Source organism: Rhinopithecus bieti, unplaced genomic scaffold (assembly GCF_001698545.2).
Source record: "Rhinopithecus bieti isolate Rb0 unplaced genomic scaffold, ASM169854v2 scaffold_32422, whole genome shotgun sequence".
Classification (NCBI taxonomy): domain Eukaryota; kingdom Metazoa; phylum Chordata; class Mammalia; order Primates; family Cercopithecidae; genus Rhinopithecus; species Rhinopithecus bieti.
The window spans coordinates 358,037-365,433 of record NW_016814631.1 but is presented as its reverse complement, the minus strand read 5'-3'; positions in this window follow the sequence as shown (position 1 = coordinate 365,433).

The following is a 7,397-nucleotide window of genomic DNA, read 5'->3' as shown; positions in this document are numbered from 1 at the left end:
TATCATACTGAATGGGCAAAAACTGGAAAAATTCCCTTTGAAAACTGGCACAAGACAGGGATGCCCTCTCTCACCACTCCTATTCAACATAGTGTTGGAAGTTCTGGCTAGGGCAATCAGGCAAGAGAAAGAAATCAAGGGTATTCAGTTAGGAAAAGAAGAAGTCAAATTGTCCCTGTTTGCAGATGACATGATTGTATATTTAGAAAACCCCATCGTCTCAGCCCAAAATCTCCTTAAGCTGATAAGCAACTTCAGCAAAGTCTCAGGATACAAAATTAATGTGCAAAATTCACAAGCATTCTTATACACCAGTAACAGACAAGCAGAGAAACATATAGTCTTAATGCAAGGAATAACATTCAAAATGCCCAGTGCTATTCAAAGAGGACAAGCTGGGTCAATACTGAGTTCCCTCTCCCAGGAAATATGCGATATAGGCTGGGAACAAAGATCAAAGTTATTGTATGTTGGCCGGGCACGGTGGCTCACGCCTGTAATCCCAGCACTTTGGGAGGCCAAGGTGGGCAGATCACGAGGTCAGGAGTTCGAGACCATCCTGACTAACATGACCCTGTCTCTACTAAACATGCAAGAAATTAGCCAGGTGTGGTGGCGGGCGCTTGTAGTCCCAGGTACTCAGGAGGCTGAGGCAGGAGAATGGTGTGAACCCGGGAGGCAGAGCTTGCAGTGAGCCAAGCTCACGCCACTGCACTCCAGCCTGGGTGACAGAGAAAGACTCCATCTCAAAAATACTACTACTACTACTACTACTACTACTACTACTACTACTACTGGTACTACTAATACTGTATGGAAACTTCAGGCATAAACCAGAAGGTAGTACTAGATGAGCTCTCATCCCTAATATTCAAAGATTCCAGGAACTGACACTTGTTAATAATAGTTTTTATATGCATATTGTGCCTTATATTTCCTAAAGAAATAATATTGTGCAGTGGCTCATGCCTGTAATCCCAGCACTTTGGGAGGCCAAACTGGGCGGATCACCTGAGGTCAGGAGTTCAAGACCGCCTAACCAACCTGGTGAAACCCCATCTGTACTAAAAATACAAAAATTAGCCAGGCGTGGTGGTGGACGCCCATAACCCCAGCTACTCAGGAGGCTGAGGCATGAATTGCTTGAACGTGGAAGGTGGCATTTGCAGTGAGCCAAGATCCTGCCAGTGCACTCCAGCCTGGGGGAGATAGAGCAAGATTCTGTCAAGAAAGAAAGAAAAAAGAAAGAGAGAAAGAGAGAAAGAGAGAGAGAGAGAGAGAGAGAGAGAGAGAGAGAAAGAAAGAAAGAAAGAAAAAGAAAGAAAGAAAGAAAGAGAAAGAAAGAAAGAAGAAATAATATTGCCTAGTTAAATATGGCAATACCATAGTTTGACTTCCTGATTCAAATCCCAGCTTTGTTATTTTTGTTTAACAGTATAACCTTGGACAAATTTCTTTACCACTGAACATATTAGTTTTCTTATCTGGAAAATAGAGGCAATAATAGTACCTAACTAAAGGGCTTGTTATAAGGACAAAAAGAGTTTCTAACCTGTAAAATACTTAGAACAATACTTGGTATGCAACAAATGTTCAATAAATATTAACTATTATTTTATATCTCTCTATATGTATGATACAACCACCAATGCTTAATTATATTGAACAATAAATGTTTTGCATTGCAAGCAGAGGTAATAGTGCAAGTAGCGATTTCTTTCTCTTTTCTTCTCATTTTGTTGCAAACTCCTTGATTAGAAGGAATTCTGACTTTTTTATAAATTGGGAAAAAATGCATATATCATAAAATGTACCCTTTTATTAGGGACACTTTAGTATATTCAGCAGGCTGTGCAAACATTATCACTGCCTAATTCCAGACCATTTTCACTACCACAAAAAACAATCCAGGCACATTAATAGTCTCCCTTCATTTCCACTTCTCTCTACCTGGCAACTGCTATTCCTATTTTCTATCCTTATGGATTTGGCTATTTTGGACATTGTATAGAAATGAAATTATACAATATTTGGCTTTTTGTGACTGACTTCTTTCACTTACTATAATATTTTTAAGGTTTATCCATATTGTAACATGTATTACTGTTTCATTCCTTTTGATGGCTGAATATTTTTTCATATTTTTTATCTGTTCATAAACTGATGAGCATTTATTTTTTCCCATGTTTTGTCTATTATGAATAATGCTGCTAAGAATATTCATGTAAACACTTCTGTGTGAATATATGTTTTCAGTTCTGTTGAGTATATGCCCAGGAATGGAATGGCTGAATCATGTGATAACTCTATATTTAACTTTACACAAAACGACCAAACTGTTTTCCAAAGTGGCCACATCATTTTTACAATACCACCAGCAATGTATGAGGGCTCTAATTTCTCTATGCTGTGGTTTGAATGTTTGCGTCCCTCCAAAATTTATATGTTGAAACCTAATCACCAATGTGATGGTATTAGAAGGTGGGCAGGGCCTTTGGGAGGTGATGAGGAACAGACCCTTCATGAACGGAATTAGTACCCTTGTGTAAGAGTCCCCAGAGATCTTTCTTGTCCGTTTGTGAGGTCAGAGTTAGAAGCTGGCATCTATGAGAAAGTTGGCTCTCACCGGACGCTGAATGTGCTGGTGCTTTGATCTAGGACTTCCTAGCCTCCAGAACCATGAGAAATAAACTTCTGTTGTTTACAAACTACCTGATCTATGGTATTTTGTTATAGCAGGCCAAAAAGAATAAAGCAAAAATTGAAACCAAGAGTGGGTTTGCTGTTATAATAAATACCTAAAATGTGGTAGTGCTTTTGGAACTGGGTAATGCGTAGGGGCCAAAAGTTTTGAGGTGCATGCTAGAAAAAGCCTATATTGATATTCGTGAACCATTAAGGGCAATTTTTATGAGGACTCAGAAAAGGAGACCTGTAGAGAAAATTTCAATCTTCTTAAGGAATATCTAAGTGGTTGTAAGCAGACTGTAGAAATATAGATGGTAAATGCCATTCTGATGCCGTATCAGATGGAAATAAAGAACATGTTATTGGAAACTGGAAGAAAGGCAGTTCTTGTTATAAAAGTAGCAAAGAACTTGGCTGAATTGTATTCACATCCTACTATTTTCTGGAAAGTAGAACTTGCAAACAGGATATTTGGTGGAATACATTTCTAACAAAGTGCTGCAGGTACAATATGGCTTCTGTTGAATGCTTATGAGATGAGAAAAGCTATTTAAAGATAATTTTTTTAATCAAACAAGAAGTAGGATTTAAATGTTTGGAAAATCTCAGCTTGCCCTCTTGTAAAAACTGAGAAAGAGTGTTCTGGAAAGAACATCAATCGTGGGGCCAAGAAACTGTTTTATAAGCAGATCAGTATGGACCAGCAAGGTGCTATTCACCAAGACAACGCAAGAGTGATCTCCAAGACATTTCAGAGATCATTTAGGCTATCCCTCTTATTATACGCCCAGAGTGCCAGAGCCTGAAGTGACAAACTGATTTCAAAGCTCTGCTCCCTGCATTCTTGCACAGTGTTGCTTGCCTGTCCCGGTTCAGCTCCAGTGGGCCTAGAGGTGTTGTAGGTCACAGTGGCTGCCCCTTTGGAAGTCTGAGGCAGTAAATATTGACAGCACCCTCAAGCTGCTATTTCTGCTGGCTCTCAGAGCGCATGAGATGTGGTGGTGTGGCTACTTCCACTTAGTTTTTTTAGGTTTTTGTTTGTTTGTTTGTTTTGTTTGTTTTGAGACAGGGTCTCACACTGTTGTCCATGCTGGAGTGTAGTGCTTGGTCACTGCAACCTCTGCCTCCCAGGTTCAACTGATTCTTGTGGCTCAGCCTCCCAAGAAGCTGAAACTATAGACACGTTAACACCATGCCCAGCTAATTTTTGTATTTTTCAGTAGAGGTGGGGTTCGCCATGTTGTCCAGGCTGGTCTTGAACTCCTGACCTCAGGTGATCTGCCCACCTCGTCCTCCCAAAGTGCTGGGATTATAGGCGTGAGCCACCATTCCTGGTCCCACTTAGATTTTGAAGAATGGAGCCTCCTAGAACCTCAGACAGGTAACCCAGGAAGAGGGCCACCACAAGGGTAAGGCTTCTGCAGAGAGTTTCCATTCAGCCAATGCCTAGCAGAGCCTGGGCCAGAGCCACCACAGAAACCTCAGACCGGTAGAGCCACCGACTTGCAATTTCAGGCCAGTATAGTTATTGATGCCAGACTCCAATGCATAAGAGACGTGGCTTAGGGTGTACCCAGAAAAGCCATGATGATGGGGCCTCCTGAAGCCTTGGGAGCCCAACTTCTGTCCCACTGTGTCTGGAAGGTGGGATATCAAGTCAAAAAAGATTATTCTAGAGCCTGAAAATTTAATGTTGTTTGTCCTAATGGGTTTTGGACTTACTTGGGACCTGTTACTCCTTTTTTCTTGCTTTTGGAATGGAAATGTCTGTCCTATGCCTGTCTCACCAGTGTATTTTGGAAGCATGTAACTTGTTTGAGCTCACAGGCTCATGGCTGGAGAGAACTTTGCTTTAGAATGAGTCATGCCTTATGTCTCACCATATATGATTTAGCTAACATTGAGATGAGACTCTGGACTTTAGACTTTTGAATTAATGGTGGAGCTAGTTAAGACTTTTAGGGCTACTGGAATGGGTTAAATGTATCTTGCATGCAAGAAGTACATGAATTTTGGAGGGGCAAGAGCAGAATGCTATGTTCTGAATGTTGATGTCTCCCTAGAATTTATATGTTGACAGCAAATTATCCATGTGGCATTAGGAGGTGGGACTGCTGGAAGGTGATTAGGTAGTGAGAGCAGAGTTGATGTGAATGAATGGTATTAGAGCTCTTATAAAAGAGTCCCCAGAGATCTCCCTTATCCCTTCCACCATGTGACAACGAATGGAAAGGTACCATCTGTGAGAAAGCAAGTCCTCACCAGACACTGAATCTGCTGGTGCCTTGATCTTAGACTTCGTAGCCTCCAGATTTGTAAGAAACAAATTTCTGATGTTCATAAATTATCCAGTCTATGGTAATTTGTTATAGCATCCCAAATGAATTAAGACACTGCAAATCCTTACTAACAATTTTTATTGTCTGTCTTTTTGATTGTAGTCATCCTAGAGAATGTGAAGTGGTATGTCGCTGAAATTTTGACCAGCATTTCATTAATACCTAATAATATTAAGAAATTTTTCATATGCTTTTTGGCCATTTGTTTATCTTCTATGGAGAAATATCTATTCAAATCCTTTGTCCGTTATTAATGGGTTATTTGTCATTTTATTGTTATCAGAGTTAATTACATATTTGAATATTAGACCCTTATCAGATCTATGGTTTGCAAACATTTTCTCCCACTCTTTCCATTGTCTTTTCATTTTATGATAGAGTCTTTGGAAAACAAATGTTTTAACTTCAATGAAGTCCACTTAATTTACCTTGTGCTTAGGTGTTATGTCTTATGCTGTACTTTAGGTGTTATAGCTAAGAAACTATTGCCAATCCAAGGTAATGAGGATTTACAGCTATGCTTTTTTCTAACTCTGTGTTTTCTTTGACTTAGGATCTCCAGCGGGAAGCACAGTGCCTAGAATTGAGTAGATTCTCAAAAAGTGTTGGTTGAATTAATGACTAGATGTATTCAATGCTTGGCTAGACTGTGTGGGCACAGATTGAAGTGTTTCATTATCTCTGGATTTCTACCTAGCATCTGACATTACATCTTCAGTGTAGGCAGTGCTTTGACACTTGATTGATACAATCAATAAGCCTTATGAAATTCTCATGACAAACTTGAGATTGAAGCAGGAAAGCTATTATTAGCTCCATTTGATAGATGACAAAACTGAGTACCAGGGATTAAATGAGTTGTCAGAGCAAGACCACACAACATGTGGGAGAGCTGTAACTTCCTTTCAGGCCTTCCTCACTCAGCTCAAATGTTGTGATTTTTGTTTCTAGGTAAATATGCCCCCAGCGGTTCCTGGCTGTTTTATCTTCTGTCACACTTTTATAACTATCTGTAGGACTTATAAATGTGTACCTCGTTCTGTGTGCACTGAGTACACTGAAACTTAATAAATCTTCAAACAAATAATCCCCAAAGTACTTTTAGCCCTTATTCTCATGCTCTCTTTGCCTTTGGTAACATGCACTTCATTCTTTTTTCACGGTGGACAACCCTGCCTTAAAACCTACAAAACCTGTTCTCTGAGTACCATTGGTATTCTATTTTCTGTGCCATACAATTCACCGTTCAATTGGTATATGTGATACTCTAGATTGTTCTTCAATTGTGTGGAATGCATAGTTCTTTTTTACTCAAATTAATTGTAAGATCCTTGAACACAGGCAATATATCTTAGGTGTTTCTTACATCCTTCCACAGTAAGTGGAAAAATATTTTTATCCCTCTGAGGTTTCTGCTACTTTGTTTTATACTTCCATCCTGTTTATCTATGCATTAGTTGAACATCATTCAGTTTATCTGCTACGTTCTCCAGGAAGCCTTTCCTAAGCACTTATTCTGAATGCACAGGACTCCTGGCTTAAATAGCTCATGTGTCATTTATTCCATACTTCCTAGTATCATGGATATTTACAGTCATGCCTTATTTCTCCTACTATTCCTAGTAAATTCTAAGGTTCTTGAGATAAGCCATTATTTATTATCCAATTTTATGCATTTCTGCTCCCAAAACAACATTGGTGACTTGCTCATACAAGAGCTCAAAACAAATATATGTTTCTTGAGGATCCTTAATACTGTAGAAAGTACACAGGGTTTAGATTCATAAGACCCAATTTGAAATTTCATCTCTGGCCAGGGCAATTAGGCAAGAGAAAGAAATAAAGGGTATTCAATTAGGAAAAGAGGAAGTCAAATTGTCCCTGTTTGTACATGACATGATTGTATATTTAGAAAACACCACTGTCTCATTCCAAAATCTCCTTAAGCTAAGAAGCAACTTCAGCAAAGTCTCAGGATACAAAATCAATGTGCAAAAGTCACTAGCATTCTTATACACCAATAACAGACAAACAGAGAGCCAAATCATGAGTGAACTCCCATTCACAATTGCTTCAAAGAGAATAAAATACCTAGGAATCCAACTTACAAGGGATGTGAAGGACCTCTTTTAGAAGAACTACAAACCACTGCTCAAGGAAATAAAAGAGGACACAAACAAATGGAAGAACATTCCATGCTCATGGATAGGAAGAGTCAATATCGTTAAAATGGCCATACTGCCCAAGGTAATTTATAGATTCAATGCCATCCCCATTAAGCTACCAATGACTTTCTTCACAGAATTGGAAAAAAACTACTTTAAAGGTCATATGGAACCATAAAAGAGCCCACATTCCCATGACAGTCCT